The 18521-nt window shown below is 39.5% G+C and overlaps 1 protein-coding gene across 7 annotated transcripts in view; it reads right to left on the reverse strand.

Annotated features, from left to right (window-relative positions):
- Window positions 1-18521, reverse strand: part of MBD5 (methyl-CpG binding domain protein 5) — a 218132-nt gene that overhangs the window by 147760 nt on the left and 51851 nt on the right. Inside the window, exons 3-5 of one of the 7 annotated variants that reach the window (XM_030579835.1) lie at window positions 8575-8643; window positions 5255-5450; window positions 3448-3613 (exon numbers count right to left, since the gene is read on the reverse strand). The exons of 4 other annotated variants lie outside the window; for them this stretch is intronic. The gene's annotated coding sequence lies outside the window, so the exon portion shown is untranslated. The remainder of the gene's footprint in view (window positions 1-3447; window positions 3614-5254; window positions 5451-8574; window positions 8644-18521) is intronic. 2 more of the 7 variants (XM_030579837.1, XM_030579836.1) reach the window with 2 other exon arrangements.

Here is an 18521-nt window from a genome sequence, read left to right on the forward strand (position 1 = left end):
TTTCTAAAACAAACCATTGAGGTATCAAATTTAAAAAAAAAATTGACTGCTTTAGGGCTTAGCTTTGCCCATTAATGTGCTTGAGTACCTTGGAATATCAGTTACTAAATTTACACAGACATCGGTGATGAACAATTTTAAAAGATATATAGTGTGGCACACCTTTTTACCTTGAGATTTTAAAAAGTTCTTTACAAAACAGTTAGAATGGATATCCATATAATTGCAATAATTCATTTTCATCAGTGTTTTGAAACTTTGGGAAATTCCAAGTCCCACTGGAATACAGTTATCCATTTTATTTCCAATAAGAGTATTTAGATTTTTTTTTTGAGGAAGCAAAACCATAATTACACACAGACTAATAACTGATAAAAACTTGAAGGAAATGTCACTGCAATAACTTTTGACAGAGCTGCATTTGGCCCATCGAATTCTAGAACAAAAGCTTTACAGCTGATGACTTCATATGAAAGATAGCATACTAAATATTAGATAAGGAAAAAAATAAAGCAAGTCTTGACATCAATAATTTTACTTCGATCTGCAACATTATTGGTCTTATTTGTTTAAGTCTAGATAAAAATAAAGTCAATTTAAAAGCCCAGATTTTAAATCTCAGACACCGCTGATTTGCTTTTCTTTTTCTAATATGCATGAGATTAGAAACTATTTCAAAATGTTTACATGATAGATATGTTTCTTTTTTAGCTGGCATGAATCATAGAAAAGGTGGACTAGAAGGGACCTTGAGTTCATCTCGTTTAACTCCCGGCACTGAGGCAGGACCATCCCTGATGCATGTTTGTCTAACCTGGTCTTAAAAGACTCCAGTGATGGACATTCCACAACTTCCCTAGGTAACCTACTCCACTGTTTAATTATCCTTATAGTTAGAAAGCTTTTCCTAATTTCTAACCTAAATCTCCCTTCTTGCAGATTATTACTTCTCCTACCTTCAGTGGGCACAGGGAACAATTGATCACCATCCTGTTTACAATAGTCTTTAATATATTTGATGACAGTTATCAGGTCCCTAATCCATCATCTCTTCTCAAGACTAAACATACAGAGGTTTGTTTTTGTTTATAACTTTTCTTTGTAGATCAGTTTTTCCTGTGGGTTTTTTGTTTGGATACATAAGGTTTTTGTTGCTCTCCTCTGGACTCTCTCCAATTTAACCACATCTTTCTTAAAAAAGTGTGGCTCCCAAAACTGAACACAATACTCCAGGCGAGGCCTCGCCAGTGCTGAGTCAGAGCAGGACAATTACTTCCTGTGTCTTATATATGACACTCTTGTTAATAGACCCCACAATGATATCAGCCTTTTTCGAAACTAGATTATACTGTTGGCTTATATTCAGTTTGTGGTCCAGCAGATCCTTTTCTGCAGTACTACTGCCTATTTAGTTATTCCTATTTTGTATTTGTGCATTTGATCTTTCCTTCATACTTTGTACTACTTTGTAAATGTCTTTACTGAATTTCATCTGGTTGATTTCAGATCAATTCTCCAATTTGTCGAGATCATTTTGAATTCTAATCCTGTCCTCCAAAATGCTGCAACCCCTCCCAGCCTGGTGTCATTCATAAATGCTATAAGCATACTCTCTACTCAATTACTCAAACTATCAATGAAATATATTACCGGACTCAGGATAGATCCTGCACTAGATACACATCCTTCCAGTTTGATAGTCAACCATTAACAAGTACTCTTTGTGTATGGTCTTTCAACAAGTTGTGCACCCAACTCATAGTAATATAATCAAAATCACATTTCCCTAGTTTGCATATGGGAACGTCATGTGGGACTATGTCAACAGCCTTACTAAAATCAAGATAAATTAAGTCTATAGCTTTCTCCCTATTCTCTAGACCAGTAACCCTGTCACAGAAGGAAATTAAGTTGGTTTGGCCTGATTTCTTCTTGACAAATCCATGCTTGCTAATACTTACTACCAATTTATCCTCTAGGTGTTTAGAAAATGATTGTTTAATAATTTGTTCCAGTATCTTTCCAGTATTGAGATTAGGCTGACTGGTCTACAATTCCCTGGGGCCTTTTTGTTCCCCTTTAAAAAGATAGGTACTATGTTTTTCATTCCCCAGTCCTCTGGGACCTCACTGAGTTCTTGAAGATAACTGCTAACAGTTCCAAGATAGTTTCAGCTACTTCCTTAAGTACCGTAGGACGAATTTCATCAGGTCCTGCTGACTTGAAAACATCTAACTCACCTAAATGTTCTTTAACTTATTCTTTCCCTATTCTGGCTTATGTTCCTTTCCCCTTGTTAATATTACATGTATTAAGTATTTGGACACCTTTTTTTGTGAAGACTGAAGAAAAATAAGTATTAAACACCTGAGCCTTCTTGATGTCATCCGCTATTAGTGCTTGTACCTTGCGAGGTAGAGGATCAGCACTTTCCTTTAACTTTCTCTTGTTTCTAATGCAGTGGTGCCCAAACGTTTCCTGTCATGTGCCCCCTCCCCCGGTAATGGAATCTGTCTGCCCTCCTTCCCCCCGCATTATTGCACATTTGGCTCAGCAAAGGCGCTTGGGCTGCGGGTGGAGCTGGGGCTAAAGGCGGAGCTGTCCTGGGGATGGAAAAGGAATAAGGGCAAAGATAGACGGGGGTGGAGAGGAGCTGGGGCTGGAGCTGGTCTACACAAAAAAGTTAGGTTGATCCAACTACTTCGCTCAGAGGTGTGAAATATCCACACCTCTGAGCAATGTACTTAAGCTGACCTAACCACCTGCATAGACAGTCCTAGGCTGATGGAAGAATTCATCCACTGACCTAGCTATTGCCTTTTTAGGTGGATTACCTACACCCAAAAAGGCAATCCCCTCCTGTTGGAATAGGCATTGTCTACACTTGAAATGCTACAACGGTACAGCTACAGTGGTACAGCTTCAGCACTACCACTGTACCACTGTAGCATTTCAAGTGTAGACAAACCTTAGGAGAGTCCAGAAATGTTCCCAGCAGACAGCCAGGATCTCTTCAAAATGCTGAGCTATCTAGAATTCTGGGTGGTCACAGAGAAAGCACAAGAGAACTCTGTCTGACTGCGCTGCTGTGACAGTTTACATTTAGTGGATTTAGCTACAGGAAAAACACTGAAGTGTCTGCCCTCGAGTACCAAACTGCAGTTTTTCTGAACCTCCATTTCCTTTCCCTGCCAACTCTCGGTAACCATTATCCACCACACCCCAAGCTGCCTTTCCCCCTTCCTCACATCAGTTGGGCTTCATACTTCCTTGCTTTCTCCCTTTCCCTTCCTTCTCTCTCTCCTGTTTACCCCACCATCCCCAACTTGGTGATAAGTCACAAAATTACGTCCAAATGGCATGAGAGAGGCAAAAAAAGGTAAAAACAGCCACCAAATAAAATAAGAAACATGTTTACATGTGGGAAAAGGGAAAATTCTGTCTTACCTGTGAATTTTCATTTTAGGACTCACTACATCAGCCTACAAGTGGGGCTCTCTCTGTCTCCATGGCAACTGGAGACCAATCAGATACTTGTATTGAGCCTGCATTTAGGACTGTCCCTCAGGAAGAACTCTCCAGAATTATAGCTTCCAAAGCTGAAAAATACCAACTATATAAAAGTTTAGATCTGGCATTCAATTCAAACCATTTGTAGTAAAGCCTGCATGTGAAATTTAGGGACTTCCTGGAGGAACACTATGCTCCCTTTCAAATCACTTAAAAGTGAGAAATAACAGCAAGAAGACTTTGGTCACAAAGCAATCCTCTGAAGGAGGATCAGACTGTTGGACATGGAGGGTTCCAGAATAAAAATTCACAGGTAAGACAGAATTTTTCCATTCTCAATCCCTTCATGTCTTGCAGACAGTCTTCACAGTGCAATTTAAAGAGCAGTAAATCATCCCTAAAGTGGAAAGAATATAAAAAAAATCTACCCGTGGAGGGATGAAAAGGAATTTAAGGATTACTGGGGCACTCTGTTCTTTAACACCATTCTATCAAATGAAGTAATAGCAAGGGTGAAGATGTCCAGTGTTTGAGAAAATGGGAGACCTTTCAGACTTCCTTGTACTATGTGTTATCTGTTCACTCCGCAATTGCTACTTCTTTTCCAGGAATGTGTGATACAAAGACAAGTTGTACCTGTGGCTTTGAATGCCTCTGCTACATACAACTTCATTCCCCTGATGTCTCTGTTCGTACCTAACTTAAGCATATCTAATACCTTAAGGTGTCTGGATTCAACCAGAAGGACAATTATATTCCAATTATATGAGGAAGACTGATGAGTTTGGGGATGGAGGCCTACTTAGTTCACAGAATGTATAAATGTGGTTTCACTGAGAGCACACCAAGCTCCAAAACCCCCTTGACAAAAGTGGCAGCCAGTAAGCAAGATATTTGCAGCAAGAAACAGAAGGGAACTATCATCTGTGAAGTGGTTTTATTAGGACTTGTAGCCCAAAGATCAAGATCATGACAGGAAACTACATATTGCCTATTGATAATATTAGTGGTCCTCAGGAATCTTATGTGACAGCAATGAGAGATTCTCAGATCTGCAGTCACTGATTTACGTTCCAATAAGGGTTGGCCTTGAGCCCCATGGCCAGGCCATCTTGTAAAAACACCTGTCTGCTCTTTTCTTCAGCTGACTTGGCCCTCGTCTGTGTTTCTTGCAATACAAACATCTAAACCTCATAGGTATCATTTGCAAAAATTCCTCCAAGATGCTAGAAGGGTGTTTGTAACAGTCTTAGAATAAGTGACTGTAGTTCCTTCCTCTTAATTTCTCAGCTGATAAGTTAGGGAACACTGGATATAAGTTCAGCTCCTGTTGCACCATATTTTGTGTTTGTGTGTTTTGGGAGTTAGAGATGAGGTTCTATTAATATGTAAATCAGGTCTGAGAACCAAGACCTGAAGGTTAATGAGAAGGTGATTATAATCACAGTGGCCAGTCCCTTCACAACCTTCTTTACCAAGTGTTTCTGCCTCATGTAGTACCTCTTTTGGTTTTCCAGCTGCATTTGGATACAAATAGATGCCTCAATAGGCTTCCAACCAGATCTTTGATGGGCTGAAAGGATAGATGGTCTAGACTGAATCCTATTGACTTTAAGTGTGTACTACTCAGCCAGCTGACCCTAACTTTCCTTTTTGGTACAGACCCCTGAGGAGCAGCGATAGCTTCTGCCCAAGACCTGAATAAGGCTACTTCTCTAAGCAAAGCTGAAAGATATATACACACCATGGTTCTAAAGAATCATCTGCTGGAGGTAGAGGAGTGGACTGGATGAATTTTTGCATTAGATAGGTTACATTCCATGTCGTCTTCTTGGGCCATACCCTCATCTCAAGTCAGACAGGAGTCCAGATGTGTTCCTCCTACATGGGGTTTGGCATCTGTACTGATGACCAGCTTCTCTGGATCTGACATCAGATAGCTGTTAAATAATATTAAGATTCAGTTAATTAAGAGAGGCTAGTTCTGGATCTGAACCAATATCTTTATACATTTCCTGCCATTCCTGGCTGGAAGCAAAGCAAGAATTATGCTGGGTTTTCACATGAGACCCCCTAGCCCAAGAGAGGTGTCAGATTTTATCTTAGGAGAGGTGTGGTTACATTTTGAAAATCTGACACCATCTCATTCTTCTCTCTCTTCTGAAGTAAAGATTGTTGTGGATGGTAACTTAGATATTGGAGTTTTGTGAGGGCTGTAACTGGTCTTTCCACTTCCCTGCTCAAAGCTTTTCTTTCTGAAGGCATGTAGATGTCTGAGTACAAAAGAGGAATACTCTGTATTGAAAATGCTTCTTTCTGCAGAAGTAAATAAAGGAACTCAGAGTGACTTTCCCTGATCACATTTTCAATTGCTTTCCATGAGTTTTATTTTTATATTCCAAAGTTTTGGGAAAACAATGCTGTAATGACGGATTTCATTATTTCTGTCTCGAATATTGATTCACATATGGAACCTCTGAGAGACCTGAGGTTTAAAATGGGCTGCATGCCATGACTCTTTTTTACATGACAAAGAACCTGGTGCCTTTTCCAAAATCTCCCCTTCTAGACCTGATTCTGTTATTCCAATGTGTAGATGGCCTATTGCACCATTCATCTTCTGATGCTATGAAGAGTCTTGCTGATAGTGCTGGTGTATTTTACTTTACTCTGGGGAAATGAAACTTGTCCCTGGAACGAGTGACTTCTATACTTACCTGATTATCTCAAGCACCCATTTTCTGCATTGGTTCAGTGTCAAATGAGGTTCCAGACTTAAGCGCCCCTTATAACATGTGTGTGTGAAAGAGAGAAATATACCCAGGCTTTGAAAATCAAGAGACACTTTAGGAGTCGGATGGTCTTCCAGACAATCCCAGCCTTGGTCTTTCAACAGTTAAGACAACAATGGCCTCCTAATGTGTAATTTCTACACCTGCTGAGATAAGACAGTTTGAACATTCTCTCCTTGAAAGGAGGGAGGATTTATTTCCTTGTCTAAAGCTTCAGGGACTGCTTTGTGTGTATGTTTCCCAAAGAGTTTACCAACAAAATGTTTGGAATATCATCAGATGTTAGCCTGCAATGCCAATTTGGTCAAGCCTTAGTTACCCGTGGAACATGTCTCTGGAAATTCTTAATGTATAGCAGATCACAGTTCTGTGAAGTGTCAGTCCTGAAAAAGTTGTTAGAAAAATCTAGTTTAAAGTAGATTTTAGGAAAGGAGAGGGAGTATTTGTTGCATACTCACAAAGAACTCCCAGTTGAGAACAGTCTTCCACAATGAGAGACTACAGACAGTAGGTTCAGAACTGAGGCTACTGAATCCATGTTTAGTCTAAATGATGAACTTAATTTCCTCTCTCTGTGTTTGCCAGGAATATTCCATCAGTTGATATGACTATGCTCTTCACTAAGGTGGCTGCAGCAGGTAGGCTTAGGCAGAGTAATGAAAACCTTTCAGCCCCTTAGGTACAACTAGTTCTTGATAGGGAAATCCCACTACATCTCAATCACACCCTCATCAAGGAAATGAGGAAGAATTATACAGATTTTCTGCAACTTTGCAAGTTTTTTGTTACCATCTTGGCTAGGAGCTTTCTATTTACCTTTTCTGAGTGGGGATGAGGGAGGGGGTGCTGTCTATCAAACAATCCTCAGTAAGCCACTTTCTTTTATTTTTCTTTTAGAATGTGGTTTTGCTCCTCAAAATTGCTAAATCCAAAGAAGAAACTAAAGACATTTAGATAACTAAATCTTCTAAAGATCCAGTGCAAGCTCTGCTCCAAAGGGAAACCTGGAATCTGCTACGTGACATAGAACTCTGGGGAATTCATCCTGAGAAGCAACCTTGAGTCCAGGCTCAAAGAAAAATATATGATCTGTCCCCCTGCTGCCATGGAGATGGGGAATGCCCACTGTGAAGACTGTCTGCTGTGAAGGTGACTGAGACAGTATGATACTTATACCGTAAACTCTTTGTGACATGAGCAGTCTTTTGCTAAATTTCAGTACAGCATCTAGCAAAGAGTCCATAACTGGGGATCCGTGGTGCTACTGCAATACAAATTTATTAATAAATAATAAGATGGAGCCATGGCCACAGCACTTAAAAATCATTTTTTGTTTGAATTCTGAGTCGCCATAGCATTTCAGGATTAAATCATTTCACATTACTGAAACCACATCTTTGGTTAAGCTGAATGACAGTACATCACATTATGTTGTATCTAAGCAGCTACAGCATTGTGGCCATTACAAGAAATTCAGGACTTCAAGTATTTCATGTTATTGTAAAGGAACTGCAATACATAACAGTACCTCAAATGAAATGTCATTCAATGATTTATAAGATAAAGGTACTTACACAGCCTATTTATTTTAAGGTGTAATCTTCTCACATCTGTTGGCATGATTATAGAAAGCACTGGCACAGATAATCTAGTTTTGCACCTCACCTTTGGTCTCATAAGTGTGCAACATGCAACCTGCCCTGATAATACACGGCAGACATCACTCTGAAGACCAGTCATGAGATCTCCACAGGCCTTTCAGTGTTCCAAATGCACACCCCACAGATATCCTACAGATGAGTGTAAAAAACCCAAACAACCCCCCACTCCCACAGATATCCCGGACAGATGAGTGTAAAAAACCCAAACAACCCCTCACTCCCACTCCCACCCCGAGGTCGTTCCGATATTTTCCCCTTAACATCTGATCACCCTGGTTTAAGTGAGCTCAGCATAGACTTCCAGACAAGTTGTCCTTTTATGCCCTGAAGTTCTGAAGCCACTTTTGGTCCTTATAAATCTGCATCACTATCCTAATCCACTAGATTGTGCCAGTTGGCCAGACCTTGGACCAGTGCTCCATTGATCAAAGATGATCAAGCAGTAGATCATACAGAAGAGTGACTGGAATGTGTCTCTGCTTCCTCCAGCAAGTGCACAAAATAAACTGGCTATGATAATCTGCAATGTGCTTCACTGATGCCTCACTTTAAGCTTTCCAGTGCAACAGGATCATCCTATTAATTTCAACAGACAGGACCACAGCACTCACCTGGGAGTCATTCATGCTGAAAGTGAGTAGTTTTCAAAACAGCACAGGCAACAGAGCAACAGATAAAACCTAGGATAATATGGGAGAGATCATGGGAGTTTGATTCACACTACTGTGGTTCCTTCAGCTTCCAGGTGGTACCCCATAATGCACTGCAAAATTTACCCAGAATGCATCGAGCCTAGAAGCAGTGGCAGGTATCCTGGGATACCTGTCGATAGCACCCTGTGATGTCTGCTTACATCCCTTGATACATGTTTAGCACCTTGTAACATTGTTACCATTCCTTTCTACATAAACTAATTTTATTGTCATATTCATTCAGTACATCTTTATTGGTTTTTTATATTGTTGTTCTTTTGAGGAATGTATTTAATAATTTTTTCAGTGTCTAAATACTCTATTTTCTAGTTAACAAGTAGCACATTATTTCTTAGCTGCAAGTTAGGGGATAAGGTAGTGAAGCATGAAAGTAATACAGCTGCAAATGTGGGTGGTCTATATAAGTTAGTATGCATTATTCTGTTGTACATTTAATAAGTACTGTATTATGTTTAATAAATACAGTTTACAATATAATTTACAAATAAGTGACTTTCATGTATTCTACCAACTGGCATATAAACAACACGATTTTAAACAGTATTGCAAGATACAAGCGCTCGAAAGCTTGTTTCTTTCACCAACAGAAGTTGGTCCGGTAAAAGATATCACCTCACCCACCTTGTCTCTCATGTGCATATAAGGGAGATGACAAATGTATAATTGTACTATAACGGAAATAATATGCAACAATACCATTACAAGTTGAATTTTAAAATATATACACAAGGGTGCAGATTTAAGGTTGTATATGTGGAAGGCAGAATCCAGCTTGCTCTTCCAAAACTGTGTGGGCTGTGCACTGTCAACTGTGGTAAAAACTTGTTTTAGTCAGGAAAGTAAATTGATTCTCCCTTTAAATTATATCAAAGAAGCTATGTGAGTAAGAAGTGGCTATTGCTATTTATCATCAAAAATATGCTTTAGGAATGTTTTCTCACTATAAATTTAATTTGAAAAAAAAATCATTTGATTGTATGTGTGTGTGTGACTGCATGCTTGGTTTTTTGTTTCTTTCTTCTTTAAATCCCTGAAATATAATGTGGGTCATCTTGTCAGTGACCAGTGTGTGAGATCAGGCTAAGTGGTTATAGCAGGAGTCATAGTTAGGATTTGGAGCCGAGGTCAGAGCTGAATTCAGAAGTCAGGAGTTGAAGCCCAGTCAGAACTGGAATCAGAGGCCAGAGCTAAGGGTCAGAGGTGAAGTCAGGAATCACAGCAGAGGGTCAGGACCAGACTACCTGAACTAAGGTAAGATTGGTGCTAAGGCAGGAGCAGGGTTGAACAAGGCAGGAGCAGATCTGGGAAAAAGCTGGTGCAGAATCTGTTGCAGCTGTGGGCAAATGCTTTAAGCTGCCATTGAATTGCTGCTGGGCTTAAGAGCTGGGCTGCTGACTCTTACAAACAAACAATCAGGTGGTGTAACCAAACCAATGTGCTCTTTAGTTGCCTGGAGACTGGCTTGGTAGCAGGTCCTGATTCCAGACACCTCAAGAGTATATGTTTTTAATAGGGCTGTTGATTAATCACAGTTAACTCACATGATTAACTCAAAAAAATTAACTGTGATAAAAAAAATAATCGCAATTAATCACACTGTTAAACAATAGAATTGAAATTTATTAAATATTTTTGGATTTTTTCTACATTTTCAAATATATTGATTTCTATTACAACACAGAATACAAAGTATACAGTGTCACTTCATATTTTTTATTACAAATATCTGCACTGTAAAAATGATAAACAAAATAAATAGTATTTTTCAATTCACCTCATACAAGTACTGTAGTGCAATCTCTTTATTGTGAAACTGTAATTTACAAATGTAGATTTTTTTTTGGTACTTAGCTGAACTCAAAAAAAACAACAACAACAATGTAAAACTTTAGAGCCTAGAAGTCCACTCAGTCCTACTTTTTGTTCAGCCAATTGTTAAGACAAACAAGTCTGTTTACATTTACGGGAGATACTGCTGACTGCTTCTTATTTACAGTGTCACCTAAAAGTGAGAATGGGTGTTCCCAGGGCACTTTTGTAGCTGGCGCTGCAAGATATTTATGTGCCCGATATGCCAAACATTCATATGTCCCTTCATGCTTCGGCCACCATTCCAGAGGACATGCTTCCATGCTGATGATGGTCGTTAAAAAAATAATGGATCAATTAAATTTGTGACTGAACTCCTTGGGGGAGAATTGTATGTCTCCTGTTCTGTTTTACCCACATTGTGCCATATATTTCATGTTATTGCTGTCTCGGATGATGACCAACACATGGAGCAATACTCTGATGCAGAAACTGCAGAACCCGAACCACCAAAAAAGAAAATCAACCTTTTGCTGGTGGCATCTGACTCAGATGATGAAAATGAACATGCATCGGTCCGCTCTGCTTCGGATCGTTATTGAGCAGAACTTCTGGAATGGTGGTTGAAGCATAAAGGGACATATGAATCTTTAGTGCACCTGGCATGTAAATATCTTGCGATGCTAGCTACCACAGTGCCATGCAAACGACTGTTCTCACTTTCAGGTGTCATTGTAAACAAGAAGTGGGCAGCATTATCTCCTGCAAATTGTAACCAGACTTGTTTGTCTGAGCAACTGGCTGAAGTAGGACTGAGTGGACTTGCAGGTTCTAAAATTTTACATTGTTTTATTTTTGAATGCAGTTATATTTTGTAAATAATTCTACATTTGTAAGTTCAACTTTCATTATACTGAGATTGCACTACAGTACTTGTATTAGGTGAATTGAAGTATACTATCTTTTTTTTACAGTGCAAATATTTGTAATAAAAATAAATATAAAGTGAGCACTGTACACTTTGTATTCTGTGTTGTAATTTAAATTAATATATTTGAAAACATCAAAAAAAATTAAATAAATGATATTCTATTATTGTTTAACAGTACGATTAATTGCATGACAGCCCTAGTTTTTAATTACAAGGCATCAGTCTCTCAAAAGATATTTAGCTTTGAAGTCCTGTGCCCCAAAACAAAGTCATTCACTAAAAATTCATAATGTAAACCCAAAAGGAACAATCACAATCATTTGTCTGACCTGCCTAAAACAGTCCATAAAATTTCAAGTCCAATAACTTGTTCTATAATGCAGAGTTACTTTCTAGATATCAGACAATATATCTTCAAGACACATTGCCTCACTCAGTCATGCTGGATATTTATTTTTCTTTTTTCAAAGTGGAAACAATGAAGTCCATAAAATGTATCAGAACTGCACTTTTAAAAAACAATACATAAAAGCATGGACTCATTCTGATAACAAGAACCTAGAAGCTTTAAAACTCTTTCTTATGTCCTTCCTATAGGACAAAGAGAAACCATTTTACAAAAGTCTTTTGTACAGTTAAGATGAAATATCAGTATTTTCTTCACACACTGAACATGGCACTATTTTATTTTCTAAAACAGGGGAACAAACAAAAACTGGGGTATTAAAATTGGCACCCCTCGTTTAAAACTGGGAGGTTAAAACCAATCAAGCTATGGGGTCTCTAAGTGACATGCATTTTTAGCTATAAACAGCATATTTTAAAACATTTTACAACAAAATAATTAAAAAAAAATTTATTTATAAACAAAAACTTCTGAGAGGTTATGTTTACAGGCATGTACTATCTGTTCTTAATGGCTTCTGGGGGGGAGGGGGGAGAAAGGCATCAGAAAGAAGCTTTTTAAATATAAAAACGATTATGCTACAGAAAGCCATTTGGTAAAGAATTGAATTTTACACTGTTATACCAAAGAAGATGCCTGACAAGGCTCAGAAGAATTGTATTTTTCTCGATCCTTCAACTACTGAACAGAAAAACTTTTTAAAAAATTGGAAAAATAATTGTTTTGCTGGTATTACAGGCACTACAGACATTATATCAGAAATAATCCCATATTAGTGAAATTGTGTGTGACATACTCTATTTCACACCAAACATTAGTAATATGGCATTTAAAAAAATATAACAGATTACTAGAATATTTTCCTTCTATAATTGGTGATTTGCTGTCCGACTTTATACAGCAAGATGTTTCAGGTTTTCCAATTTAAATGATCTGAGTGTATTAATATGCAAACTGGGAAGAACATCACATTTTACTTTCATCATGGATCACAGCCAGCTTTTAATAAATATTAAGCCTGATGAACTCTCATGCATCTATTTCAGCTGATGCAACAACTAGACCCAAAGCAGTAACATCATGTACTAATATCCTTACACTTAAAGGGACTTGCAGCAGACAAGAGTGGCGAGATTTGAGCAAAATGACATATTGATCAGTCTTCCATATAATTGAAATTGTTCACCTGTATTACCTGAGTTAACATTGAAATGTACCATATATTTCAGCCAATGGACAAACATGGAGTGAAATCCTGGCCCTATTCAAGTCAATGAAATTTTTGCCGTTGATTTCAATAGAGCCAGGATTTCACTCATGTTCTTCACTTGTATCATCTGACACATACAGAAAATTCAGAAACTGCAGCCAAATGTCTTGACCATGAGTTATAGGCCTTTAAATCAATGGTCAGCACTTGAGATCACAAGATCAACCACAACAAAAAATAAATGTATTTTCAATTTTCTTTACTTATCATAGATCTGTGTAGTAGGAATGTCTTTTATTGTAGAGAACATCACTTTTCTTCATACCTGTGGAAGCCAAAAACCTAGGAGCTTGACTATTGCAGCTTGATCCTAGTATCTGTTGGATCTCCTTTCTGCATACACTGTCACTACTTCTTATCTTAGGGATACAATGACAACATACCACAAAGATCAAGCACACAAGATCTGGAGATTGAAAAATGTTCAGTATCAATTTTCCTGGCCACCGGCTTTGATGCTCAATCCATTTCACACCGGAAATGTCTTTCAGTTGCCATACGTACATATGTATTGGATTAGCCAGACTTGCCACTGTTGCTTGTTTAGTTGCCTATTGAATCTATGCTCTACAAATGTCTATTTATTTCATTCAAATCCTTAAAATATCTGTGGTTTAGGCACATGGAGTATCATCTCTGCTTTTCTAGGAAGAATGTATGAAAAAAGTAAAACATCACACTCGATATTAAGAATCATCAGACTTTATCAACAGGAGTTAGCAAGTATCATGCATCTGAGGAAGTGGGTATTCACCCACGAAAGCTCATGCTCCAAAACGTCTGTTAGTCTATAAGGTGCCACAGGATTCTTTGCTGCTTTTACAGGAGTTAGCAAGATTGTTAAGTGAATTCATACTGCAGTGGACACAGAATTTGTGAGGTTCACCTAGAGAGACTCTGTCATGTACTGACCTTCCACTGGTGTCTCATAATTATAACTGTAGCCAGCTTTGTTTTTCATTTCCAGTTTGCATTTGTGAGGATAGCAATGAATCCACTATACTATACTATACTTTCCTTTATTTTGTTAGTTTTCTTTCATCTTCCAGTCATAATTTACATATCAAGATGACAAAATTTACAGCCTATTTCACAATGTTGGAATACATATCTGAATTGCATTCTCAGTTACTTTTATCATTTCATACTGGGCTGTGTTCTAAATAGTTGTTGTTCTTTCAGGTCGACTTCAAGAATTCTTGCATAAATGAACAACATGTCCCAATACTGAACAAAATTGATTAAAGACAATTTTCATTATTGTTGTTTTCATGACACACACTAAATGGAAAGTTTAATTTCTCTATAATTTTTATGAGGTCAGCTAATGCGATATCTTTTATTCTCATGCCTGTAAGGCTACGCCCAAACTTTGAGCGGGGACCATGAGTCCCAGCTCAAGGAGACATACTAGCACTCATTGAGCTAACACGCTAAAAACAGAATGCGGCTGTGCAGCATGAGCGGCAGGATGATCTAGCTCCCCGAGTACTGCCTAGGGGAGTGGCTCCGGAGCTGCCTGCGGCTCTTCAGCAGTTAATATGCGGCTCCTTGCATAGGTGCTGACTCCGGCGCTGGAGCTACAGTTGCCAACTTTCCACTGCTGAACCCCAGGCCCTTCCCCCACTCCATCCCTTGCCCCAAGCCCCCTGCCCCATTCCGCCCCCTGCTCACCCTTGCTCCTCCCCCTTCATCCCAGAGCCTCCTGTACACTGCGAAACAGCTGACTGCGGCAGGCACGAGGCACAGGGAGGGAGGGAGGGGGAGGTGCTGATCGGCAGGGTTGCCGGCAAACAGGAGGTGCTGGGGGTGGAAGGAGGAAGAGCTGATGGGGGCTGGTGACATATTACTGTGGCTCTTTGGCAATGTACATTAGTAAATTCTGGCTCCTTCTCAGGCTCAGGTTAGCCACCCCTGCCTAGCGTCTTGAATAGGTACCTACTTGGGGTGGCTAGCCATGGTGAAAGCCTTTTTAATCAATCACTTGGATTTTACAAACTGAAATTGCCAATATTTATAAAATCAATCCTATAATTCCAGAAACGCAGTAGTACATTATCCAGCAAAGAAAGCAGAATGCCACACCTCTCATAGAATACCAGGGTTGCAAGGGACCTCAGGAGATCATCAAGTCCAACCTCCTGCTCAAAATAGGATCAATCCCCAGACAGATTTTTACTCTAGTTCCCTAAATAGCTCCCTCAAGGACTGAACTCCCAACCCTGGGTTTAGCAGGCCAATGCTCAAACCCCTAAGTTATCCCTCCAACTAGCCACTGAGCTACTCCTCCAACACGGTACAACAATTAGGGAATATCATACCAATTCTTTAGTCTCAATGGTCATCTTCAGAAATATTTACATGGGATTGAATTTAAAAGCATCATCTGTGTCAATTGGGCCAGATCAACTGGTGTAAATTGGTGTAGTTCTATTATAATCAATGGAACTATGCCCAGTTAGACCAGACGAAGGATCTGGCCAATTCTAACTTATTTTAAGAAACATCAAAAACTATAATTTCAGCACTTCCACTGTTCATCATAGGGAAGAGAAGCTGCAGTTATATTGAGCTTGTGATAAAAACAAGAGGTAGCTAGGAAGTTTCAGTTAGCAGCCATTTTTAAAATCATAAATCTGAACATCCATTTTTTTTATTGTACTGCTGCAGCTGCTTTTCTTTTCTTCCATTTCTGCATTAGTTCTTAAAATATAGCATAATTGTTGTAGAAATTCTTGAGTAATTGCTTCCAGAATAAAGACAGTCAGCCCCTATCTTGGACACAGAAATGAACTGTTCTGAATGACTTTAGTTTAGTTAAATATGCCCTGTGTTAAAAGTTGTGTTCAAGTTGACTGCAGACCTGCTGGCCTGTTTCCCCAGACCAGGCAGGATTAAATGCCTGCCAAAAGGGAGACTGTTCAAGCCCTTCTTTTAAGGCAGTTTATTCTTCAACCAAAAACGTATACAGTAACACCAAAACAGAGCTATCCCTTGATCAAAGCAGAATGAAGCAGTAAAGAGACCTTTCCTCTTGATCATCAACCAGGCCCTGCTAATGAGCCAACTTCTTTCTTGCAGAGAGAGAGAGAGAGAGAGAGAGAGAGAGAGAGAGAGAGAGTGTGCGCGCGTGTGCGTGTTCTTGCTAGGACCCCTGGGAAAATGTCTACACTGCAGCCAGCATCATGCCTCCCAGCTCGGGTAGACAGACACACACTAGCTCTGCTCAAGTAGCACATCAAAAATATCAATGTGGAGGTTATGGCATGGGCTGCCTGCCTGAATACAAACCTACCCAACCCCCCGTTTCTGTACTTGGGAAATTAGCCTGTGCCAACCCAGTCTGTACTGCTATTTTTAGTGCACTAGCTTGAGCACACTACCCTAAAGGTTTAAAGAATATTTGTTGTGAGCTCTAATGCTTAATTGAAGAGAAGGTGTTGCATTTTCAACAGGTTCCTTTATTCAAAGTATTAATCAGTCACTGAAATTACAGGTGATTTTCAGTAAAAGCAGCAAAGAATCCCGTGGCACCTTATAGACTAACAGAGGTTTTGGAGCATGAGCTTTTGTAGTTGAATACCTACTTCGTCAGACGCAGGTGATTTTCACAACTCCCATTTATACTTTTTTAAAATTTCAATATAAACCAGGGGTGGGCAAATTTTTTGGTCTGATGGCTGCACTGGGTTTCGTAAATTGTATGGAGGACTGGTTAGGGGAGGGGGTCATGGCCTGGCCCCCACCTTCTATCTGCTCCCCTACAGACTCCTGCTCCATCCAACCCCCATCATTCCCTGATGGCCCCTCTGGGACCCCTGCCCCATCCACACACACACCCTGCTCCCTGTCCCCTGACTGCCCCATCCAACCCCTCCTCTCATTCCTGACACACACACACACACACCCAGGACCCCTGCCCCATCCAGCCACCCTGTCCCCTGACTGCTCCCTGCACCCCATCCAACCCCCCCCTCTTTCCTGACTGTCCCCCCCCCCCAGGACCCCATTCAACCTGTTTATCCCCGACCACCCAACCACCACTCCGAACTCCCCTGCCCTCTATCTACCCCTCTGCCCCCACTCCCTGCCCCCTTACCACACTGCCTGGAGCACCAGTGGCTGATGGTGCCTCCTGCGCCAGGAGCTTGGGGGCTAGGCAGGACAGTCCTGCAGGCTTTAGTTTGCCCACCTCTGATATAAACACGTTAGAAGATATTAAGTAAGGTGTGCAAACTAGCATGTTATAAAAAAACTAGTGTACAAAAAGCATGCTATACTGGATGAGCTGAAGTCTACAATGTCTTGTCTACACTGCAGTTTTTAATGTATTTGTTATTACTTTTTAAAACCGTACAGTTAATTCCTAGTCAAAACAAACCTACTTATGGCTGCAAAGTGCGACAAGTTAGGCCAATGATAAGTGCTTTTGAATATCCCAGCCAAAGAATTTTAACCACTGAGTAAAAATCCCTCTTTTCTCTTATGTTTAACTTTCACTCTCGTCTCTTGTGATGTCACCATTTCTCTAATTCTGCATTATGCTGGAGACTCTTCAAGCCAAAACAGGTCTTAAGTTTCTAAAGAGGAAACCAACAAGCAAAATTTTAAATTTATAGCAAAACCCATAACCTTTTAAGCCTTCTTTATGTATCATGAAAAAAAACCAACAACTTACTTTTCTTCCTTTGCTGGTCACTTTTAAAATTAAAACTTAGAAGAAAATCTGCTAGGTTTAACAAAGTAACCACCTTTGAATTTTTCATTATGAATTGTTTCATATACTTAAGTTGGAGACAAACTAAAATATTTTAATTTGGCTTGTTCATATGGCAGAGATGAATCATTTTCTTTTACTTTCCACACTGTTTCCCGTATTTCTCTAAATACATTTTTCCCTTTAAAAAGTTTGTGCAATTAAGCTAAATAACGAAGGTAGATCCTGCTCCATTATTTTAGCCAGAGTGCTCTTCTAAGAAAAACAAAAGCTGATATGCAACCAACTGAAGGATTATAGATAGGGCCCTACCAAATTCACAGCATGAAAAATGCATCACGGACTGTGAAATCTTGTCTCCCAAACATGAAATTTGGTCTTTTGTGTGCTTTTACCCTATACTATACAGATTTCATGGAAAGACCAGCATTTCTCAAAATGGGGGTCCTGACCCAAAAGGGGGTTGCAGGGGTGCTCTGAACGCAGTGCCACCGCCAACAGCAGTGCAGAAGTAAGGGTAGCAGTACTGCAACCCCCTCAACCACACACAATAACTTTGCAACCCTCCCTCCCCCAATTCCTTTTTGGGTCAGGACACCTACAAGTATAACACCATGAAATTTCAGATTTAAGCAGCTGAAATCAGGATTTTAAAAATTGTAAACTTCATATGACCGTGAAATTAACTAAAATGGACCATGAATTTGGTAAG

This window comes from Gopherus evgoodei, chromosome 11 (genome assembly GCF_007399415.2).
Source record: "Gopherus evgoodei ecotype Sinaloan lineage chromosome 11, rGopEvg1_v1.p, whole genome shotgun sequence".
In the NCBI taxonomy this organism is placed as follows: domain Eukaryota; kingdom Metazoa; phylum Chordata; order Testudines; family Testudinidae; genus Gopherus; species Gopherus evgoodei.